General features: G+C 42.0%; 1 protein-coding gene and 1 long non-coding RNA gene across 11 annotated transcripts in view; both read left to right on the forward strand.

Moving 5' to 3' along the window:
• The window catches only part of CREB5 (cAMP responsive element binding protein 5), a 256,642-nt gene that overhangs the window by 208,055 nt on the left and 24,587 nt on the right, over positions 1-24,000 (forward strand). The window lies entirely within an intron of this gene.
• On the forward strand, positions 599-23,055 carry LOC126913183 (uncharacterized). The gene is made up of 2 exons (XR_007707822.1): positions 599-707; positions 22,866-23,055. It is a non-coding gene; the product is annotated as an uncharacterized LOC126913183 (long non-coding RNA).

Below are 24,000 nucleotides of genomic sequence, written 5' to 3' on the forward strand. Positions count from 1 at the left end.
AGCATGGCACTCCATATTATGTTCCTGCTGCAGGAGGTTTCTGATTGAGCTATTCACCCATTTTGTTTTTTTTTCTTTGCTTTTGCTTTGTTTTTTGTTTGTTTGGTTGGTTGGTTTGGTTTGGTTTCCCTCACCTCACAGGCAGTGCATTGAGCCACTTTAAAAGGTTTTCAAAGTAAAATCAGGCAAGTTTTAGAAAGACTTTGTGGGTCATTTGGTATGCTCATCTTTGCCAGCATAGGAAAACCAAGTAGGAGCTGGTAAGGCAGACAGAGATATTTGGAGAGTGTAATTCCTTTTCCCTAGCCATTTTTTGGTTACTTGAGCCCAGACCTTGCTCAGCCTGGGTTACCAGGCAGGAGCGGTGTGTGCAGGTAACCCCTGGACAGGGCTATTTTATCTCAGGTCCATGTGTCCCTGAAATAACAAAAACATTTCTGCTTTTCCTGCCCCCACAATGTCCGGTTTACTCATCACTGTTGGTGCCAGCCCTCTCTCACAAGCAGTTTTAGACCCATGCAGGGTCAGAAAACCTGACTGTGAGTCAGTTGCAAATGGCTGGCTGTGAAAAAGCTCATCCTCACCGCCACTAAAAAGCTGTCTCTGACTGCTCTGGTCTGGCCTGACTGCCATCAGCTCTTCTCTTCTTGGAGGAGACTTCTTGAGAGTTTGGGATCATTGTGGTACATGAGGAGAGGAAGAGCAAGGTATGAGCCAGGTGATGGACAGAAAGTCAGTGAATGAGGGAGTGATGGTGGGATGAGAAATGCCTAGATGTAGGGATGTAAGTGAAGCGGAAATTAGAGAAGAAGAAAGCGTAATTGTATAAGACCATGCAAAAGGAAAAGAGGGTCCAGAAGGATCTGGGCAGAAACAAAGCATCTGGGTAGTGCTTCAAATAGCTCCATTCACTATGTGGAAGATGGATGTGCAGCACGAGATGTTTTTAGTGGCTGAAAACAAGAACAACACAAGAAGAGTAAATGCTCTTGCTTCTTTCCAGTTCTGCCCTTTGGTGTAACTTGCCTCTGACTTCATTTGAGGAAAGGAAAGGTTACGGGGCAGAAGGGAGAGGAAACTTGCGGGGCTGACGGAAGGAGTGGGTGCTCTGCTCCCCTCCCTGTCCTTCCTCTTCCTGCCCTTGGCCACCTGTCAGCTTCCCCTTGCACCCCGTGCTCATCCTCGCCCGCTCCAAAACCTCCTTTTGTCCTCATGTGCGTTTTCAAGCCCAGTCTTTTTTATACTTTAATTGTATTTTCTGGTGGCTGTTGCTTCTTTCCCAACTGCCTGTGTCCTGTTTTTGTCTGAGTTTGGCATGGCTGGGAGGAATTCAGACACTTGCAGCCTGAGCACAAACGAGCCTTTTGCTTCCAGGTCAGTAGTTCAACGCCAGCCCACAGACATAGAGCTGGAAAGCAGTAGCTGCCCTGGAGCCCGTGGCCGAAGCTCTAGTTGGTGGTCTCGCTGTGGTTCGGAGCAGACAGGTGTCCAAATGGCCACTGGCTCTAATTGGCATCCTTGCCGGCAGCTTCAGAAGTGAGGCCAAGGGCTGCATGGGCACTGAGCCGGCGGTACCCATGCCTGGGTGGTCCGCCTAAGCCGGTGTTACAGCCGGCTGGCAAGGTACAAGGCAGGGCTCAGGCTGCTCTTGTCTGTGTTGTGCCCACTCCATAAATAAACAGAGAAATTCAGCTTTGAGCTGCTATTCCCGCAGCTTTGGTTTCACTTTTAAGAAGGTTATTTTTTTTTTCTCTCTCTCTCCCCCCCCCCTTTTTTTTTTTAACCTTGAATTAATTAAGCTTGCAGGAAAGTAGCGGGTTAGAAATGCAGAATTACACTTACAAACAGGCAGTTTGGGGGGGGGGGGGGAGTTGACCTATTCTGGGGGCCAGATGGAGATGGGCAAACTGGTGTTACTGGGAGCAGCCTCTGACCAGGGGACTCTAAACTGTCAAATTTAAATAATTTTTGTCTACCAAGCATTCCCAGACAAGTGACTTGCCTGTTCTGTGTGTAGTCACCCTTGTGCTAGTACAGGATCAGTGACTAACTTGGAGTAGGATTATGTCTTGGTCTGTGATGTTCCTGCACCATCTGTCTGTTTCTACCTGCATGATAGCAGTTTCCAAAAAGTAAAGCTCTGCAGGATTTTTACATGCATCTCCGGAAGCCTCAAGAAATCTTATTTTAAGAATCTTATTTTACCTTTGCATTTTTTTAGCAGCTTCCCCCTCTCTATGTGCTTTTTTTTTTTGTATTAATTTAGCCCTCTGAAGTTGCTGCAAGCTGGGTGCGTGAGGCTCTGTTATGCCAGTATGTGATGCGAGCTGTGTGATGGCATGCTCTAGGCATGCTAATTCTATGGCAGGAGGGTGTCCTGGGCTGCTGCTGAGGATTAATGTGCCTTTTTGTGGTTGCTGCATAACCTTCCTGTCCCTCTCCTGCTCCAACCCCCTGCATGTTGCATGCAACAGTTCAGGTAGCTACTGCAAGTGAGACCTGAGAGCCTGCGAGATGCAGCAGTGCTGAGTGCTCCTCCGTGCTTGCAAAAGCAGTTGGAGTAGATCCACGGGCATTACAGAAATCAGGAGCGCTTGGAAAAGTCCAGCCTGATGTACTCAAAATCTTCAGCTGCTCTTGCAAATTGTACGTGTTTTCATATTCTCGAGGCAAATATAAATTGTCACTGCCCAATTGGCTTCAGTACACTTTCGTCCGCTTGCCCCAGCTGCGGTTCTGCCCCATAATCTTTGAAACAGTAAAAACAAACTCACAAAACGGTCCCCACCTTTGTTCTGCTTTTGTGAAGCTGTTAATCCAAATTCTGCAGAGGCCTCCCTGGGTCCAGCTGCTGCTGTTGAATTATTTAACTGTTACAGTGGTGCTGTCATTGCAGGATATTGTAAAATTTGCTTTTTGCCTTAGTCCAGGTTATTGTTGCTAATTGTATGTTTTAATCTGCAAGTGCCAAATGCCTGCTTCAAAAAATAAAAACATAACCCCTCCCAACCATATGCTAAATTCCTAGCTGCATAGTAAAGATTGATTGCATGTGTTTATGTGTAATTTAAAAATGGTTCTTTCAGGAAGTGTATGGTCTCTTAAAGGCAAATTTAAAACCCTTCAATTTTATATAAGTTTATTTATATTAGGGAAAAGAGCCTGGAGTACTAAGCAAAACCCCATGATATATAGGGTTCACCCTGAGAATGCTAAGAACTATTTTATATAATTTTATTCTATCAATATGCTCTTTCACAGCTACTAATTAGCTTTGTTAGTTGACTTACAGAAAGGCATATATAAAATGAGGAGTGAGTAATTCCACAACACTAATAGTATTAATGAAAAGCAAGAAGTCTGGAGGCAATTGTAAAAACACTGGTTCAACCAAAAAGTAATTCTCATTTGAATTAGCATGATTAATTACATAGCTTTTCCTTGTCACAGTGCACTGAAATCGAAACAGTCGGGAGGTTTTAAAGCTTTCAGTGTACAATTCTAGTATGTGTTAGATAAATTAAAAAAATTGATGTACACACTGGGTACACGTACATAAAATAAAACTGTAAATAAACAAGAAACAGTAAAATTCAATTCTACTTTTAGTTGGATTTTTTTTACTTATGAGCCTGTTTCCTTTAATTGCCTAGGAAACAAAATGTGAATGCAAATTGGCTTTGGTTGCTTATATGTCATGTAGAGGGCTATTAGGATACCACGGCTTTCGCACTACGTACCTAATTGGTTTCATGCCGTATGCATTCATGCGGCTTGAGCTATTTTGCCTGGAGGGGCAAAAGGGGAATCACTTTGGTTGTTTCTTTTGCAATACTAACTATAGTATTTGCTTACTAAATACTCTGACTCTATGTACATCGCTCTCTGCTGTTGCTGAACGTGGGCCGAGGGAGTGCTTGCCGCTATGTACAGGGCGTTAAGAGGATGGCAAAGGGTGTCATCGCTTCTTGCCCATGCGTGTGCAAACCTGGAGCATGAATTGTTCTGCCTTAAAATACCATGCATCCTTTCAGTTTTCCTGACATGCCCAGGTTTCTGTAGGCCTGCGGTATGCCATGGGTGTTTATTATGTGGAAAAAAAGGAAATCCTGCCAATCCACATCACTAATGCAAGTTTGTCAAATGACATCAGCAGCAGAGGAGAATTTAGTTCCTAACCACATGCAAATGGGTCCCAGACTGTTGGTTATGCCATGATGTCAGCTCTGATTCCTCATCCATTATTTGATGGGCTTCAATGCGTAAATGCCAGATATGTTCCCCCTCCCTTTTCCTCCCCTCCCACGCAGAACTTCTGGGTTTGTTTTGATTTTATTTGTGGAAAATGTGTTTTGAACAACAAACATACCTCCTCAGGAGAAGTTTTTTTCTAGGGTGATTTCCTGTGCAAGGTCTCCTAGTCTTTGTTTTAAGTTTGCATTATATAGAGCAGTTAATTACTAAAACAGATCAGATGACTCAACTACATATGGATAACTGTTCCAATGTTCTTTGTGATGAGTTGGCATTATCTCTATATAAAAGCTACTGTATCATTTTGGCCATATAAAGCATTCAGGAACATCAGCCTGCAGGTACACTATGGCACAAACGCAAACCAGGTCATGTCATGCAGGTTAACACCGGGTTAGATTTTACAGCATGTCTGCCTGTTTAAAACAGCACAGGCCTCCAGACTGTGTAGTTTGGGGTGCTGGGACATGAAACTTATCACTGCCAGGTCTAGGGGTCATGGCCAGCAGTGCTATTAAAGGAGTGACTCTTGTCACCTGACACTAGGTGTCTAGCTCAGCCTCCACTAGACTCTTCTAGTAACCTCTGGTCACCTACAGGGGACAATTCATCCCTGAGATGTGAGATGCTTTGCCCTGTACAGAAATAATCCTTGGTATGTACTTTAGAATACTGACCCTAATTTTAGGTTAATTCTGACCTCCATGAGCAGCTAATGTTACTCCCTAACTGGCGTTCATTGCCATTTAAAAAACAAAACCAAACAAATAAAAAAATTTCATTCCAGATTCCTTTTCACTAGCATCTTTCCCACAGGCACGAGGAAGGCACTGGCACCTGATGCCCTTCTGAGCATGGACTGCATCCCTCTGCCTGCCTCTCCATGGGGCCCTGCCCTAAGAGCGCACTGCATTAGTTGCACTTTCAGTGACAAGACAGATTTAGACCTGGGACTTCTTCATGACTTCTGGATGTAGCCTGGGTCAGGATTTTTCAGTTGACAACTTAGAAAAGGTGGGGAAGGGGGAAACTTTTGCATACGTTATCAGCAATTTAATTTATTTTTTCAACCAGAGGTCTCCGGGTCTCTTAATTTCACACAGTTCTGCATACATCAGTTCAAACTGTTTCCTTATAAGGTATTATGTAAATAATATTTCCAATGCAAGGAAATTTAAGCCTATTTGCAAAGCTACTGAATAAACATACAATGCCAGCATAAAAATCAAATTACACGGATTGATGTCTTTCTAACGATGCTCAGTTTAAGTAACTGAGGTATTATGGGCAAGTGAGAGATTCCCCCCCCCCCCCCGCCCCCAAATCACACAGATGTAATTAATTAATGTCTACATTGCCAAAAAAAGGAAAGTATTTTGACAACAGTTATTTGGAACAATTAAGAATTGTTCTTTCTTAGAGCCCCCAAAGGCAAAAGCAGGAATGTAACTACAATACATGGCACTTTTTTCCCTAATTTTTTCTTTCTGATCAAGTCATAGCATTCACATATTGAGTAACTGGGAGAGAAGCCAGAAACATTCCCTTTACAAGTGACTTTAAACTATGCATGAGGTGTGTTTTTTCCTTTTGTTTCATGGAAACATCTCTGTGCTGGCAGAGGGTTTAAGCTGGGAGAGTTGGTCTATAATACTGTGTTGCCAAGGTTTCAAGACCAGGTCTAGATGGTCCATAAAATGATTTCCTCTTAAGCAAGAGTTCTGCCTTATTAAAAACAGACGCCGTGGCCATCCCTTGTGTTTCTGTGATGGCAAGCTCTCCCCTTGGGGGGTGCATGGAAGGTGGGGGGGATTGGCCACCCTGTGGCTGCCCCTTCCACTTGCTGGAGCTCCAGCACGTCGGTGAGGTTGGTACTCAGTGCTGCTTCACGGGTAGCATAGGGTTGTGTGGAGATGCGTTTGGGGAATATTTAGGGAGGTCCCAAAGCAGCGGGCATCTCCTGCATCTGGTGTTGTGCAGTCATGATGGGGACAGTTCCAAGGGCAGTGTGCTTCTTGGGAGGGAGCTGCTAAAAGAGCTGTTGGGAGACAAATCCATGGTGGGCCTTCCCTTCACACTCTGGGGCAGCTCAGGCGGGAGCACTCGCACCTACGGCCTCCTCTCGGGAGGAGTTTTGAGGGAAAATCAAACATGCAAGGCAAAAGTCTGCAAGGAGCAGGGCGTACCCCAAGCAGGACTTGGCCTTTAGCTGCAATTGGCAGATACCTGGAGTCATTCAGAGAGCTCAGTGCAAGCCCTGGCTGGAGAGCCGCGCATTCCTCACTGCCTGACAGGCTCGGGGTGAACTTGGCACCCAGCACGCGGGTCACTGTGATTGTGGGGATGGACGGACATGCAAGTTTGTGAAATCGTGGTCAGCCAGACTGGGTTGAGCTGTCCCTTAGCGAAGCTGACGCTTCTCTATAACCCAGACCCTGTGGGGGGCTGCATCCCCCTTTCCCTTTGCACATGGAATTGAGAGAAGGGCTCTCCTCTCTGTTTACATATCCCCTCCTCCTTTTCTTCTCCCCCCCCCCCAAACTTCTTTGCAAATTGACAAATAATTGCTGGACTTGAATAAACCTCTGCAGATTATTGGTTTGAGTAATTCAATAAAAACAATCCGCATGATTAAATGAGCAAGGCTTTGTTTATATAAGTTCCAGATCGGTGAATGGGGGAGTTGGATGTTTATTTCACAAACTTTATATGGTAAAGATACAGATTGCCGGAGGCTAAAAGGAGAATGCAATTAACCCAGGGAAGGAATTCAGTTTAAGAATTGTTCTTGTGCCTGTTTCAAAACTACCTGGAAGAGCTTGTTGGGCACTTTAATTGAATGCAACCTTCTCATGGGTATTTATTCTGATTTTGATGAATCAACTCGATGTGGCCACGTGTAATGTAGGCTGAGGTTGCTCAGTGCATCTGTTAGGCAGCTGTCCTGTATTTTAACTTCTCAGGTATATAGAAGCTGATTATACTTACATAACTCTGAGACAAATTTCCATCTCACCCCAGTTCTACATGCTTAGAGCCTTGCCACAATTCTTCTGGATTTGTTCTACCATATATAAAATCCACATCCTATTTGTGATATAATCTGAGATGAAAATATCCCTTCTTTCTTTACTTTGAGGAAGGGGAAGGCTAATGCACACCGGGCTTGATCCAGACTGAAACCTATTAGTGTTGTTCCCTTATATTTTATACCAAAAGAATATCAAAAACTCATCTGTTCCCATCTTTTTGTAAATGTGTTTCCTTTTTCCTTCAATTTATCATCTTCAGAAGACATTTTGATATTTAAAGGAGTAGAAAAAAAATAAATCAGGCTAGACAAAAACACAGAAGAACTGTTCAAACTGGTATGCTCGCAAATGCAGGCAAATTATAGCTGACCGAAGTAGTTCCTCCTCCTTAGTGCTCTCTCTTCTGTAGGGCTGGGCTTGCCTTGTGACTTGCGGCACTTCAACAGCAAATGTCCTACCCATGATGGGATGAAAGACATGTTAGAAATAGGGGGATTAATCACTCTCTGAAAGTGCCTGTCTCTTTCATGGGCTATGAATGATGCTTAGGTGACAGGTTTAGACACATTTTTTGGTTATGGACGTCAAGTAAGCCCATTTTTATGTGATTGCTGATGAGTAAAATGGGCCAAACTGGTGCATTTTACCTCTGTGCAGACTGTTAATATGGAGGATGTCTGCGCAGGAAATTATTCCTGCTTGAATCTGTTTTGGAGCTATGGTGTGATTGCATGTTAATTTTCATTGAAGTTCTAGGTGTATCACCAGAACTTAAAGAAAGTGAATGCTGTGCATTTATATTAAAATGTTGAACTTTTTTTTCTGCCTGTGTATGCACATTCATACAGGAGAATATGCATCTTTAATAGTCACTCTGTCTCTGTTAAGAGCCTTAATAGTAATTCTGCTAGTACTTCTCAGCACCTCAGAAAGACTGAGTTAGTAAATATATTTTTAGAGTAATTTATTTCATGTGTTATTTGACTTATTCCGTTCACACGAAGGTTGGAGGCAAAATGTGAGCTGATGTCAATGGGAACAAAGTCAAGTTTATTATACAGAGTTCAGAGCCGGATTTCACTTCCTGATAATATGAAAAGGAGTTCAAAGCAGTAGATTATAAAGTCTTTACCTACCATATTATTCACTATTTTCTCCAATGCTTTTGTCATTTAATAAAAAAATCTTTCATACTTTACCTAGAGTAATTGGAGACTGGAGATCCATAATGCTCCTGCTATTTCCACATTTCGGTTGTCACCTAGGAATTTATATCTATACTTAGGATAATGAGATTTAGTGGGGTCATTTGCACTCAGTGAGCTTTATATAAATCATGATTACCCATTTGTGTGTTATGTGGCTTTTACCTTTTCTTTCAAAAATAAATATTTTATATAGTATGTTACTATTCATATTCTCTTTATAAAATTCAGCATATACTATTCACTTAGACAATGGCAACAGCATGGGATAATGTCATTTTTTTTCTATTCCTATATTACTCATTGGAGTGCCATTTGGGGTTGTTAAATCAAAAAGAGCTAAAAGCATAGGTTGCATTTCAGTGCTGTATTTATTGTTTTCAGATGTTAAAAGGGCTCTTGCAATAATACAATGGCAATAAGCACTTGCTATCACAAGAGACAGTTAAAGCAATTGCATTGTCAAAATTACATTTTAAAATTCAAAGCAATAGAATAAGTTGCAGTATGTGTGGTCATTCCCTGAATGTCTTTGTTAAATATCCATTGCAATGCACTTGATTATGTTCTGCCTTTTTTCTTTTTTTTCTTTTTTCCTTCAAATATAGGGAATTAGAACCTTTCTTTTCCTACGCTTTTATAATATGCTTAGGTGAATTCAGCAAGTACCTTCTAAGCTGCTTTCCCATCTCTTTTGTAAATCTGATCCTAGTAAAACAAGCAGATAAATAGATCAATGCTTGCACCAACTCCATTTTATGCATTTGTCCATCTTGGCCCAGAATCTAATTTATAGATGAGCTGTGCTTTGCTGCTGTTTTCCCAGGCGCTGTAACACATAGGACACTAATTTTGATTGGGGCTATGTAGATTCATACAGGAAAACATGTTTGCTAGTAGGAGAGATGAGTCCTGCAGTCTTCCCAGATATGAGCACAGTCATTATTAGAAACTTCAGTTTTGGTCAGCCTCCCAGTGAAGCACGTAAGCCCCTGATGGTGGGCAGCTCAAGGGATTTTGACATTGCTCTTTTATTTGTAACTTGAAACTTTATATCCTCCCCTACATGTTCTTGACACTAGACTAAAGGATCTGAGTTGGGCACTCAAATGTCACTGGGAATCCAGGGCACAGAGGAACATTCTCTGCTTGCCCAACGCAATTAGAGGAGAGTCTGTGTTGGCATCACTACAGATACTAACTACTTATATAATTTTATTTAATATCCTATCTCAAAGCCAGCCTGATCACCAGGGTCCTGAGTATGGTGATGAGGAGTGCTGGTATAGCTCCAACCCTGATGTGGGGGTGGCTTCTGTACAGATGGCCCCAGAGGATTTTCCCTCTAACTTGAGGACCAGATTGTACCAGGTGGGGAGGTGTTATATCTGCAATGTACCGACCAGAGCAGTCGTGTCTGACCACAATGCCTGCACATGCCCTGTTCAGCCTCCCTGTATCGAAAAAACCATCCTTGGACAAAGGAGGGAGCATCAGCTTTACCTCTGGGTTTTGTCATGGTTGCTGATTAGTGGTGCTTTGAGCCAGGTTCTTGCTGTAACTTTGCCATCTAGTTTGCAGTAACAAATAAAGAGAAAGTATTGTGCAAAAAAGCATGCACTGACAAACATTCAAAGGAGCCGAAATTCCTGCTTGCATTGTATTTTGACAATAGCCCTATTAAATGTGAATCATTCTGTGTATTATTCTTATTACTCATTCACCTCGTATAACAGGCTTGGTCCAGGCACTGCTGAAGTCTTTCCACTGACTTTATTGGGAGTGGGATCAGGTCTGCAACACCACATTAACTGCGTGCTTTCATGGCCAGTTGTAAAGTCGTTGTTCCACATAGCATGGAATAAAAATACTGAAAACTCATCCCTCAGTATGAGCTGGGTTCTTTTTACCTTCTTTAGCTTGGCTCTTTTATCCAATGAAGATAAATTAATATTGCTAATAATAAAGAAATGTATCTTCATAATGATCTAATTGTTTAAGTATTATGAAGTATAAAAATAATCTAATGATATTCAGAAGGGAAATGGGTACTTTTGTTTTTTACCATATCCTCCTTTGACCTCTGTAGACAAAAATTAAAAAAAGCTCTGGATGAACGCTCTCAAACCTTGAAAATGTTATACTGGAATAAATCTACTGAAATTATATATTTGGAAATATTCAAACATAGTTGTTGTTAAGTTGAAATGGCGCAAGTCTCTACACAATAAAAATACCACATTCAAGAATGAAGCTATATAAATGCAAATTGATGTATACTTTAGCAACATCTCTATGAGACAGCTCTGCATGTAATATCCTTCCCTGAATATGTGTCTTTCTTTTTATAAAATATGGCCAAGGAATTGTGCCCATTAAATGCTAAATTTACTAGCTGGTGTTTGCTGAATCTGGCCCTTATTAAATGTCCAGACAAGCTTGTTGTAGTTTATTTTGTAGGACGTCTGGTTAGAACATTAAATAGAACAAGGAAAAATAAACTTAAAAGTAAAATGGTTCAACCCTTGCCCTACTGGGAATTTTTTTCCTTGATTGGATGGAAGCAGAAACAGGTCACTGTTTCCAAATGAATTAAACCAAATTTAAAAATTGGATAAAATCATTTTTGAAAGGTAAACCTTACCAAGAAATGCTACCATTAATATTTTGGTGGTTCTTGTTCATGTGGAGTGATCAAACTAACACATCACCTCTACTTTTTTTTCTTCTTATTTTCTTGAAAAAGGGGGGATTTTTCTATAACCAGCAACATTTACCATTTGCATGTTATAACAAATATTTCTTTCCCCTAACTGTGTATTCTAGTTATAGTTCTTCAAGGATCAAGTAAAAAATTTGGCCTCCAAAAGACAGTATTGCATTGTAGATTGTACCAACCCCTGACAGGCTGTGCGTGTTCCATCAAAAAAAAAAAAATGGTTTCTTTAATTTTTCTTTCTCTTTTTCTCATGGTCTGATGCCCTCAGCAAATTTTTAACTTATCATCAGAGTCAGCAGTGTTAGCAAGGAGCTTCTTTATTTCTTAAGCAGCCCTGAGTCTAGCAGAAATATCTACATTAATTTTAATTACTCACAGATTTTTAACAATCTGAGATCACTGAAAGTCAGTATTTTCCCCTGTTACTACATAGTAACAGTGATAATATCATGATAATTCACAACCTTAGCATTTCTCCATATTAGGATGAAGGCAATTGGGTTGTCTTTGGTGCCCTGGCATCTGAAATAAGTAAAGTTATTGGCAATATGTGTGTAATACAAGCCCTGCCGTGAAATTTTAGAGAAGTCCTCAGGAATAGAGAGTTACTATAAACTTCATATGTACTAGGATGCTCAGCATGCTGTTATGTTTTCAATAATGAGGTTCTGGTACATTGTGTGCTAAGATTCACTATATCTTAAAGCAAAAGCCGTCAGAGCAGTTGTGGGGAGGGGTCACCTGCTTTGCCACCTCCCTCCCCTTCCCAGTTTGGATTCTGATCCTCAGGACTTGTTTGATTTTGGTTGTTTTGAAGTGGCAGGTTTTGTTAACTTGCTGCTCCATCCAGTAATAAACATCAGCTGTCAGCCACCATCCTGCCAGGCTGTTCCCATCTTCCCCTTGCTAGTCTTCATGATATTTTTAATGCTCTGCCTACAGTTGCAAACACTTTCACATGATGTTGAGCAAATTGGGTGAAATGTAAGTGTTCTATGGTTTTGATCAGACAAAAGCAAAATTAAATTCTCCTTTCTATCGAGAAGTGGGCTTCTGAGTCACACTCTACTGAAAATGAAACATTTCCCCCTCTAATGGAAATGAAAACATATGTAACTATAGCAATCCTAGTTTTTTTTGTACATACTTGCCCTGTGCACCACCGGGAGCAAAGTAGCATCCTCAGTTGGACACAGTGCAGCTCTCTTGGTAGAGCTCAAAGCTGTTGCTGTCTCAGCTCAGGAGTTACTTGGAGAAGGCAGGACGGGTATGCAAATTTATAGTAATGTAATTATTATGTATCAGTATTGTCACAGTGCCTGAAGAGCCCAATGTATTGTTCGGAGAGCCTGTGGGTGGATGCTGAAGTAATAGGAAATTACAGTGACTGTGGGTGGTAGAACAGAAACCTAGAGGTGCAAATCCCATACAATGGGAGATGTTCGTACTGGCAAGAACCAGTAGCACAAATCCTTACTAAGGCATCCCCAGAATGTGTCTGTAGTGCAGTGATTCTTCACATGTTTAAATGGGAAGGACAACTTATGGTTATGAACAAACTTTGCAGATAATTTTGCATCCCATTACTGTTTAGCTGTTGGGCAGGGAAGGCAGTGGTGGTGGTGGTGTGATAGGTGAGAGGTGCAGCATTTATTATAAACTAAATAGCATTTTGTGAAATTATAATTTTGCATCTCTAATAACAATCATGTTAGTTAGACACTAAGATGAATCAGGCACTGATTCCCAGGTAGAGCCCTGCCTACAGGCACAGACCTCCTAGCTGCACAGGAACACGTGTGTGTGTTTCCAGGCATTTCAAGGACCACCTTCTCATGTCTTGCAGACCACCGGTTGAACAACAATGCTCCAGGACATACTGGGTCTCATTCTATGGGCATCTGGAACTGACTCTTTATACTTAAGTAAAATGAAATCTTAATTTCTCGGGTGGTAGCATGAAGCAGTTTTACTCAAGTACAAATGACTACATGAGATGCAAAGGGAGTTAGATGTACTGTATTTCATGCCAAAGCCTTTAGTGAACTTGAGTTACTTTATGTACTAAAAACATTTGAGATGAAATGTCGCTTCTTACAGAGATTATCAAATCCACTCAATACCTTAAAACTGGAAAGAGGGGGTGTTTGGGAGTTTCAGGCATAATTTTAAGGAGGTAGGATACAAATCAGGTTAGATTTTCACCTGTATAATCTCTTCTGTCTGACTGTTCTGGGTGAATTCTTACTCAGTGATTGTAAGTGATACAGGTTTCAATTTGAAAGAAGAAAGGAAAAAGTGCTTTCTACCACAGAATTCCTGCCCCCTCACCCACCGTGCAGTGCCGGGTGACTGTTTTTTTGCTAAAAAAGAAAGAAGCGTGCCAGCTGGATATATTCCTGCAGTAGCTAGGTTTTCCTTGGAGATTTCCCATCTATATACTAACTAGGCTTGACTATGCTTGGCTTATGAGCTTTTGCAAACATCCTTGCCAAGGTGGGATGACTGTAGGCAAAATGAGTGCAGCAGGGAGACAGAGGCAAATAAGTAGGAGTGATCAAAGTCTAGAGATTTGCTGGCAGACGCACCTCCTTCCTACGCTCTACATCCAGTGGGTCCAGTGCTTTCCCCTTCTCCTACGTATGAATCAACACATCGAAGCACACAGTGCCAAAGCAGGGGGTGGATAGGAGACAGCCTCAACACTGTACGACAGCTGTTGTTTTGCCAATATATTCAGTAGGAAATTCAGGAGAAAACTCGCCTTTTGGACCATGAATCTCATTAAAGTTCACCGATGGCACTGGAAAAGAGAGAACTTTAAAAGTTTTCCTGTGTTGCCATATATTTTTATTATTATTATTATTATTATTACTTTTAATGCTATTACAATAGAAGACACTATGTAGACATTATAAAAAACTGGCTTTAAGGTTTGGTGAAGTTGTCTGCCGCCAGTCCTAGTGAGACGCTAGAGGTGGTAAAAAAGTGAATTTGCCAGCAAGAAACATTTATTACACCACAGCAGAGACTGCTTCCTGTTGAAATGATAGATTGGCAGAAACTCTGAATATAATGCTTCTTGGTTTCTTCACCAGGGCTTTACAGGAAGGTACCAGTGGAAGCTAATAGATGGTAGAGAAACGTTGCTGTTCTCTTAGAGGTTCTTTATTCTTGTTCTCCTCTCCTGAAGTTAGCAGCATGTACACATATTTTTAAGGCTTTTATTTTGTGGCAAAGGCCTTAAAAAACAAATTTAACCCAAAGCATACAAGGAGGCCTTTAGCTGGCACCACATATAACGTTATAGTGCCAGCTGCCAATTTGCTGGGTGGTTGGTGTTTGATTTACAGTTTCACATACGTGCTTGAGTGGGTGGGTCACAGATTTTTGGTGCCTTATATTCCCTATTCTGTAACTTTGGTTAATCATTTCACTAGCTGTAGACACCACGTCCAGCAGCAGCTCCAGCCCCTGATGGGCTGCAGGTTGGTAACTCTTCAGGCACCAAGCTCCGCTACAGTGGTGGATCCCCGCCTTCTCCCCCTGTTTCTGTAATGTCTTTTCCTTGCTATGCTGGAGGAGGAGATCCTGTGCCAACTCTTTGAGCTCTCCCTCAGCTGCTGCCTTCACAACAACTATAAACGTTACCAAGCGCCCCCGTTGTTTTCATACTCCATCCGTATACTCTATACTTGCTTGGAAGTGAACCTTATGGAAATTTCAGGCTTGTGAAGGACCTCGCAGATATTTCCATTCAAACTGCCATGGTAGCAATAACACAGTGTGCTTGCAGCCTGCCGTCCACCTAGTGACCTTGAACTGCTTCACAGCGGCTGCGGCACAAAATGCTGAGATCCCGACCTATGGAGCAGCGAGGGGAGGCTGCCAGGTTTGACAGGGCACGACTCGGGGTGCACAGGGGGATTTTGCAGCCATGCTGGTCTGACTAATGCACACGTGGGTGTTTGCACAAATGTACAGTTTTGAGCCCAGTTGATAAAAGCATGAAAAGAAAGATGGAGAAAGAGACTTGATTCAACGAATGTCAGACACACATGCAGCAATTCATCTCTGTAATCTCTGTGCACTGCCACTGACAACACAAATCACCCATTCTACTTCACTGTCCTAAATGCCGAAATCAGCATTTGCAATCTAATATTGTATCTCATTGTCCTTCCATTGCTAACGCAAAACTACACTCAAGCAATGTGCAAGGTGACCTGCAAAATGCATATAAACTCTGTGTTACAACACTAATATGAACAGTCAAATTTCTGGGAGGCTTGCTGGCAGTGTGGGCTCCTTGGACTTGCACAGGACATCTGTATTAGAGAAACATTATGTAGCTGAAAACATTTTTGTGGGAATAACACACACAAGGGCATTCATAAGTCCATTCAGTTTGCTGTACGTCTTGCATATAATCTACACAATTCAGAGGGTAAAGATGTAGCTTTTGTGAAATAAGCACAATCATGCTCAAATTCTGTGTACTACGTAAAGCTTATTACCCAGATTGCTCATGTTATCTAGTTCATTCCTGTTTCTTGGTCCAGGATCCTGCTTTAGCACAGTATTTTGAGGAAGAAATTGAAATAAGGGAAGATAAAAGGTGTTCTGTGGTTTCTTTTTAATTGGAGACTGGAGGCAAAGTGCCTCCAGATAATTTCTCAAAGAAAAGTCATTGTCTTCTCCCACTCCTGTCATTAATCTCTAAAATTATTGCACAATTTCTGTTTAATGTGTTAAGATTTCTTAATATGTTAAGACAATGTAGAAAGACAAATTTGAACAGGAGAGAGCATGTTTCTTTGAATGCATAATTTTTGAATCTTTGTCTGAAGTCCTCATTTGTCTTGCCAGGCCTTTTGCAGTTAAAAACTTAATCAAATTCACTACAATTAAAAAAAAATGTATTTTTATAAGTACAATTCATCAGAAGAATGCAGAATGGAAATGGCTACAAATATTGAGAGTGATGGTCATTCAGATTTTTTCAAAATGTGGATGACTTGCACTGTAGCTGTCCCAACCAACAGTGATATCAGGGATTCCCGACATATGGCTCACATGATATTTGCAGTTCCCCAACCTTTTATGTGTTACAAAGGACTTAACACATTCACAGCAGTGAATGAAAATGTATTGTAGTGCAACATGTGCTTAAATGTAATACAATGCCTAAATGTATTGCACTGCATGTGTTTTGGTGCATTGCATGATAGTCATTGTATTGTTTCTACAAACAAAATTTGAGATCCTTTGGCCTAAATGATTTCTGGTTCTATAATTCTGTGTTAAGTTGCATTAGTGTAGCCCCTTTCAGCAAGCCGAGTCAATAGGCCTAAGATAGAAATATGTGAATCTGTTGAGTCCTCATGCAATCTCTTTTGCTTGGTTTGATTCATGATACTTTAAAGGAAGAAGAGAAAATAAACTGAAATATAAAAAGCCGATAAAGCTATCACTTCAATTTGTAAAACTACTCAAGCCGCTCCATGATATTTCCCAGGTATTTCTTTTGTATTTACAGATTATTTCCATTGGCTGATTGACATGCATAACAAAGTTTCCTTCTTTACTAGCAAAGACTTTTGTCAGCTCTCTTGCTGTGCTTTTTGCATTACAGTCACCAGGTACAGCCACTAGTACTGATTTGTGGCCATATTTTGACCCTCATGTTAGTGAGGAATAACTCACTTGGGTACTCTCAGTGAGCGACTCCCAAATTCCCAGTAAGAGTGTCACCAGTAAGCTGTGATTTTCCATTCCAGTTTTGGTGTCAGAGCCCAAGCGGTCTTCTGTTTTTTGTCAGCACGTCACTCTGAAGTTTTGTAAGTCTGTGCAGATATACATGTTGATGATCTGGCATCGAGCACTGCATCAGGAACTCCAGCTATTTGAATGCGACGGTGGCATTCTTTGTAAAAACGTTTTTTCAGATCACTCTCTCTTTCCCCAGACTGTTCTACATTCAGCTCAGAAGGACATATTTATAAGACTTGTTATTCTGACTCACTTAGCTGAACAGTATTACACAACTATTTTCTGTCAGTCATGGGATAATATTGCCAAAGTCTCTCCATATCTTTTCCTATACATTTGCTGATTTTGATGGATAGTCTATTAATCAGCAAGGTGGGAAGTATTGAACTGGTATCAAAATACAGCCCCTACTGCTGCAGAGGGTTACTGAAGCAACACTCCATAATTTAGATGCTTGGTAATCATCTCAGGGCATTGCGACAGTTTGAGTTGTTTTTGTTAATAGAGATGAAATTATGGGTGTAACTAGCTGGCAGTCTTCAAACAGGCTTTTGCAAGTTGTTTACTCAGCTGTCCCAGGGCAACAACTTCATACGTGAAGTGAATTCTTCCAGTATCTCTGCTGTGGTATATTTAATTTATCCTATTTTGCCTCAGTGTGAGAGAAATACATTTTGAAGAAAGAATTCATGTCAGATACTACACTGCAGATAAGCTGTGCCATTAGCTGCATGGATTGACATCATGGGTGAAAATTTACTTCAAACTCCATGTTTATTTATTTTCCAAAAATTTATACTTCCAGAATCAACAGAAGGAAAAGGCTAGATAAATAAATAAATAAATAACAGCGTGCCTAGTATAAGGATGAAGGCAAGTTTCATTTTTAAATCAACATGCATAACAATAAATACTCTCTTGGAAGTAGCTTCTACAATTTGTCTAAATCTGGTTTAAACTAATATATGCCTAATTTCAGTGGGTATAATTTGGTCAACAAGAACCTTCATAAGTTCACAAAACAGTTTTAAAATAAATCATCATTATTCCTTTTGTGAGCAAATCCTGTTAGATGTATGTTCCTCTTGATAACACTATTTCTAACTCAAAATTATAGCAATTTGAAGGTCAACATGACACATTCATCTGTGCCTCAATGGTTTTAGTTGGGAGAAGATAATGGAAAATATAGCCTTTGGGAAGTATGGACTTTGACGACAAGTGGAATGGTACAGAACCTTCCTTTAAAAATTAAGGATGTTAAGCAAGTGAGTGAGGTCATCTCAGAGTCTCACTAAAATATTACAGAATGCTACTATACTAGGAAAAAAAATGCTGATAAAATTAACAGGAAAGAATTAGGGAGAATTTTAAACAACTCGCAGGCAGTTTTAGCTGCCACTGAATCCTGTTACGTTTTCCCCTCCATCTCAAATGTAATGTGAAATAAAATGATAATGCAGTTCTTTAAGCAACTTTAACAGAGAAGGAAATAATTTTATGACCTGATTTAGAGCTGTGCAGGGCGAAACTGACTGTAGTACTTGAGTACAGAGTGAGCACGAAGCAAGTTTGCTGTCCTGAGAAGCAGGAGGCATCACTGCTGGCTAAAATTGTGTATGTGACTTGATGAATACAGAGGTCTGATCTGTTTGTAGGGCAGTGAGAGAGGAGAAAAGAAGAGAAGGATAGAGGAGAAGGTGAGGCAGTTGCAAGGTGTGAGGTGAGGGGAGAGACCAATCAATCAATCCTATCAGCTGCACGGCAAACTAACTGCTTTACAATTCACTGGTGTATGTAGTACATCACATCCCTCAGCTCTAGAACAAGAAGGTGTAGCACTGCTGCCGTTAGGGCCGAGAGTAGCTTACTGTCTTTGGCTCATGATCAAGTTCATTTGAGCATGTGGAGTTATTTTTGATTAAAAAAAAAGTCAAAAAAGTTTTAGTGGGTTGCTTTTAATATTGTTTTTTAAAAGTTGGTAATGTCTAGACTGATTTCTTGCATTGCAAAACACGCTGAGTGTCCCTCTCGCTGCGAAATATTTCTTGTGATTCATAGGTCCCGGACACCCGCTTTAAGAACTGGAGCACTCAAGCTATAGATTTTCACTGTCATAAAAATGATAAAATGTATTAACCTAAACAAAACTGCCTCTGGCTGGCTTCTGAGAGCTGAAACGCAACCAGATGCTTTGCTAACCAGCAGCGCTGGCATGGCAGTCGGGGAGTGGGGGCCAGATTCCCGGCTGACACACATCAGCAGAGCTCCCCTGCAGCCGGCTGGGGCAGCGAGCATCCAGGGGGCAGGGAGGGAAGGAGAGGGGGCTGCCTGCCTGCCTGCCGAAATTCATCTGCCAGCACCAGCTCTGGAGAAGAAAATAAATCGGCAGCAAAAGATACGGGCTCCTTGCCTTAGCTTTGCTTTTCTTTGAGAACAATTTATGAACTGCATTTTGATTGCTGAGCAGTTGTTTATAAACCAGCGAGAGAGGAGAGACAAACAAAATGAAAAGAAACAACAACAAAAAAGGAATAGTCACACACTCAAATTCAGAATAACTCTCTATCTTGCCAGGTGATGACAGGGTTGCTTCAGACTTTCCCTTTGAAGGTGTGCAGCTTGCTGCACTGGCCAGGGAAACAGTGAATTTATTAGCTGCTGAGAAGCAGGGGTACCTCATTTAGAAGAGATAAACTGGCAATCAGATGGTAAAGATGTGAGAGATTTCTTTTCTGCCTCAAAAAAGAAGCTCCTTATCAAGTCCATCTTAGTCAGAGCTTTGGGGAAACAGCTGTTGAACTAAGAGGAAAAGTTCCTGCTTCTAGCAGGGAGGAGAAATATTTTATTGAACTGTAGGACATGGTACGTCCCTATATAAACCCCCATGTCCTTCTCTACATCCCTATGTAAACGATCTACTTACCTGAGAAATTTAAGTCTGTGGCATGCTATGTGAGAAGAAGTATATACCCACTGATTTGTTAGATGAGTTGCATTATTAGATTTTTGTTTGTCTGATGTTAACTTCCAAAACCCAACCACATCATTAAAGCTTATATACATATATATATATACATTTTTTTTTCTAATGTCTGTTCATAGAAGAAGAGCTACTGCCTCTACTAAGGCACAAGGAAGCAGACCTTTACTGCATCCTGGGGACTCACAATGCCATAGACAGGAGAGAGTTAAAGGGACCAGGGCTATTCCCTGTTTGTAAGTAAGTCAGCTATTGGACTGTGTTTCTGTCTGTGTCACTAAGGATTTATATAATGTTGGGGCAATCTTGGAGCTTTAGTTCACCAATCTATAACTGGGTCTGACATCGCAATCAGTGACACCGTGGGAGATGCCCATAGGTTTCATCTTTACGCCAGCACAAGGTGCTGCTGCATGGACCCATGCAAAAGGCCCAGTCAGCCTCCACAGTCAGGTCCTGTGTTTACAAAATGCTCTGGTTTTCCTGGAAAGCGTGAAGTATTATTGTTCAATCACAACGGATTGTGTCACCAATTCCCAGGCTGGTTGCCTCATAGATCTGAATTGACAAAACAAGCGCTCAGGATATAGAATATTTGGAGTGGCCTGAAATTGTGCCTACTGTTGGCAGCTGAGAAACCTTCCAACAGGGACTCAGGCTCTGCGACTCCAAGAGGTTCCCTTTTGCTTTTTACAAAACAAAACTTTTGTATCTGAAGACTGTGACAGCTGCCTTCCTCACATAGGTTAGGTCTTTTCTAGATAGCTCTTTATTTTAATCTGTTGATTGCCTGATGTTCAACGGAGCTATAGGATTGCACGTGAGTTTATTGAAAACCCAGGCTGCTGCTGTATTGAATAAAACCAACACAGGCCTGGAATTACACAGGACAGCTTTGCATTGAAGTTTAATAGTTTAATTTCACATTATGCTGGCACACACAGCAGATTTTCTGCAACATGACAGTAAGTGCTTGTTTCTAGTCTTTTTGCTGTTGGCAATGCAATACCTGTAAACTTACGGCTTCTTTTTTTGTGACGGTTGCTTATATTTATGATGGCAAGGAGTAAAACATATTGAAACAGTCATGGTTACAATATTTATAGATTCTGAATGCATATTAAATTAGAAGCAAAGGAGAAACGGAATCACATTCGTTTTGTAACATTGTACAGCTAAGGCCAGGACCGTTCCTGCCAACACATCTGCAAGTGTTTTAGCTCGTAACTGAGATTCAGAGCAGCATTGCTAAACATGGGTGGATGGTATAGTACAGCTGAAGTGTCACCCATCGAATGAAGAACCCCACAGAGAATCTGGCTGGAGTAATTAATGAATCCATTTGGAAAAGTCAGCGCCCTTCAATTAGCCTGAATGTAGTGAAGCAGATGGGATCCCATCCTCCAGGGAGAAAATTGAGAAAGATCCTAAGAAATACTGCATAGGACTGATTTATCTCAGTAATTATAAGCCTCATTTGCACAAAACTGTTCAATATGGCTGCAGTGAGAAAATTAAGAATTTATAAAATGTTGATATGTGGTCTAAACTGTCGGTGGGAGTGGAGTCATCTGTCAGGCAGGATCTCAGTTCAGAATATCAAGCCGATCATCAGGCGGGAGGGGCTGAAAGGCAAACTTGGCCATGGAGTTGATGCTGGGGGGGATGCTTTTCTTGGGAACCCTTTGTTAAAGGATCCTGTGAGCTCATCTGCAGTTGAAACATTTGCCGCCATCCCAATTTGACAGGGTATCCTTCCTTGAAACATCCTGTTGGATTTTAGAAAGTGAAAGAGCATCTCTAAAGAAATTTAAAGGCAAAAAAAATCTTTAAATATCTGTTAATGGAGGAGCAAAACAAGAGAAGTTACAAGAGCAGCATTTGAGAGTGTGTGTGTCCTGTTCTTACCCCAGGGAGACCATCTAGCCTTGTGAGCAGTCTCGTGTTTAAGCTGAAGCATAGCAGGACTCATCTGTGTGAATGGGAAGCTGCACAGTGTCTTTTAAGGGCTAAGCTGGAAGCCAGCACATCTCTTTTGTAGCTGTGTTTATGTGTAATAGAGAAGGAAGCCTGACACTTTATAGAAGCAGCAAGAGAAAAATAAACGCTATTTATGACAGCACTGAAATTATGTAGAAATCATGCTCTACAGTTTCTAGGGCTGAGGGAGTTTTTGGCTTATAGGGAAACTGCACTCCCTCATCCTGGATTTTTTGTGTATTTGGTGTTGTTAGAAACACCTCAGCTCAGGTATTTCCAAGCAGCATATTGCACAACATCTGAATTTGAAGCTTCGATAGAGTCAGAAGTCTCAGCCCTCCCAGGTAGGCAGCCCCATGAAGCAGAGGCGTGGGCCATGGAAGGAGCGGGGCAGGCTGAAGACGACTCAGGGAGATGGAGTGGAGATGACTGGCACTGGCCAAAGCCAAGGCAGCATGAAACCTGCCTGCAGCCAGGGAACAGGGAGGCCTTGCTGTTGCCTTGCTGCTATCAAACCCTCTGAAATACTTTCCTCATTCAGTGCATTTCTGTGCCAGTCCAAGGCCAGCCTCTTTTGTCCCCTCTCTTTTCCTCCTCTCTCACAGACGCCCCCTTTTCAAAGACTTTAAACATTGGTGGCTACCTGGGAAGCACCCTTCTGTCCCCCTCCTGCCTCTGCAATCCACCCCATGCTGCATTGACGGGTTGGCTTGAACACTTCCCCATTGAAGCTGGAATTCAAAGTGCATTCATTGGTTTTAATCAAATAAAAATCTGGGCAGAATGTCAGACACAGCAAACACTTCGAGAGCACTGAGCTGAGGGTACGGCTCTGCTTGTAAGCCCGCTCTATGCATTCACTGTCAGGCGAGATGCATGCTGTCAAATTTTGTGTTTTGCTTTTTCTTTTCTTACCTCAGGAGGCCCGAGACGACGTGGTGATGAGCGCTGGCTGGAGCCATCAGGCTGGGATGCTCCCACGCGTGGGCGTCCGCTCAGCCCGACAGCCTGAGGCTGGCACAGTGCAGCCTGTGACTGCACCTTCTGGCCTTCTGCTGATAAATAAGCAAGCTAATTGAATTAATAAACAGATAGCTCTTTTTCCTGCCAGCTGGAGCACCATCAAAATGTGTGATAAATTATCTGTCAGTGCTTTAACCGCAGGGAAAAAAAAAAAAGAAAAAATCAGCTACCTCAACCTCTCCTCTCCGAACCTTCTTCCCCTTTCTTCTCTCCCAGTCCCCCCAAGTCCCCAGTTTGGTTGGCCTCCACCCTCCCCTCCCCTCATCTTTCACCCTTTGGCAGGTTTCCAAGAAGAAGTAGCTGCGAGACAGGAGCTTACGTGGCCGTGCCACTAATGGGTTATTAAGGCTGCAGGCGGTGGCGGGATGCTGATGATGCCTCTGCTCCGTGGGAAGGAAAGATGGGGGCTGTGAGATGCAGGGATGTGCTATAGGAGCAGGGGGTGATGCAGTTCCCAGGCTTCATGCTGCTGTGGTGGCTTCTCTGTCTCTGTGAATATCAGAGTCTGGGGTATGAAACGTCCCCAAATCAGGGCAGGGCAGGCATGGTGTGGAGTAAAAGCATCATCACCAAACATTTGTGGCCCTCTGGGTATTTTCATATCATGAAGACCCTGAACCTGAAGTGGTCTTGGATGCAGGTACATGTGGGTATGTCTGTCCCTGTCAGCCCCACCAGAGAAAGCCAGGTGCCCCAGCTCTCTCCTCCCTCTGTGCAGACCACAGGCACCCCATCCGCCAGCACACAGCGGTCTCCAGCCAACCTGAAGTATAACCTCCCACAGCCGAGACAGAAGTCACACACCAAATGTAGTGAAAGGTGTGACTACCCGGTCCTTGCCATCGCCTCTGAAAGTGCTGCTCCCTTTTGGAAATAACAAATACCCATGCAGAGCCCCTAAGCAGCCCTAAGTAATGGGAGACAAGAAAGACCTTGCTGCTTCAAACTCCAGGCAGGAGACAAATCGTTGAAGTGTCTACTGCATTACCTTGATATCCAACATACGTGTGTAAGTGCTTGTGATCCTTTGCT

The sequence above is a fragment of the Cygnus atratus genome, chromosome 2 (genome assembly GCF_013377495.2).
Source record: "Cygnus atratus isolate AKBS03 ecotype Queensland, Australia chromosome 2, CAtr_DNAZoo_HiC_assembly, whole genome shotgun sequence".
In the NCBI taxonomy this organism is placed as follows: Eukaryota; Metazoa; Chordata; class Aves; order Anseriformes; family Anatidae; genus Cygnus; species Cygnus atratus.